Raw genomic sequence first — 1,327 nt, 5'->3', positions numbered from 1 at the left:
AAAATATTAAAAAAACATAGGCACAATTTTTTTTTATAAGCATTTAAATATCAAATTTGACAAAATTTATCAAATTTTAATTGAAAAATTATTTTGTAGTTAAAAATGTATAAAATGTTCAATTTTTGTATCTACGAATTAAAAATTATAAACAAGATTCCACATAAGTAATAAATTCTGTTACCAAAAAATTTAAAAAATACATTTACACAGTTTATTTTTATAGTCATTTTAAGTACAAATTTGGACGAAATTACATATTAAAAACCAAGGATAACTATTTTAGTTATTTTGTTGTGATTGTATAATATTATTCGTGGGTACTTGAAACTTCTAAAGTATACTATTATATATCTATGATTTTACCACGGTTTTTTGTTGATGTATAACGCGTTATAACTTATAAGTACCTAATAGATATTATGATATGATTAATTTGGAATTTATTATAAGTACCTATTATAGGTCAATTTTTTTTTAATACCATAGATAAGTATATATTATATGTCTAATACATAGACTGATATACCGTCTCCGCTCAGAATCGTTTTTCTTATACAGTGATATTATATCATTGAATTCAAATTTAATACTGTCCATTATACAGTGACCCACTTCTAACCTACTGTACAGCAGAGCGACATCCACTTACCCACCTTTTTAATAGTGATTTTATGTTTAAATTTGAATGAAATTACATATTAAATAACCAAGAATAATGATTTTAGTCATTTTGTTGTAATATTAATTATTATAATATTAATTCAACTTACCGGCTACCGTATATTAATAATAAGTAATAGGTAACGATATAAATATAGTTGATATAAAATATCCACGCACTGACAAAACGCCTCCGCTCGGAATCGTTTTTCATACACAATGATATTATATCATAGAATTCAATATACACTCCATACTATCCATTATAGTTTATACAGTGACCCACTTGTAACCTACTGTACAGCAGAGCTGATTTTTTTTTAAATATACATTTTACCCTTTTAATTATTGTAAAAATAATAATATTATACAACTATTGGATATTGATCAATGATCGGTCTACAATAAATTGTTGAAAATGGAAAATTACTTAATCTCAAAAGCAAGCTCTATGATGTATGTTATTTACAGCTTGTACCCTAGTGTACACAGGGGCGTGTTCAGAAAATTTATGTTGGGGGGGGGGGTTCAAGTAAAATTGAAGGAGCTTACCTAACGACCATTTTTTTTTGTTTTTTAATCAACAACAAATTCGATTATTTATTAATTTAAATATTATACTGCTAATATAGAAACTATTAGGTATACAAATATACATATACAT

The sequence above is a fragment of the Acyrthosiphon pisum genome, chromosome A2 (genome assembly GCF_005508785.2).
Source record: "Acyrthosiphon pisum isolate AL4f chromosome A2, pea_aphid_22Mar2018_4r6ur, whole genome shotgun sequence".
NCBI lineage: Eukaryota > Metazoa > Arthropoda > Insecta > Hemiptera > Aphididae > Acyrthosiphon > Acyrthosiphon pisum.
This window is presented reverse-complemented; position numbering follows the sequence as displayed.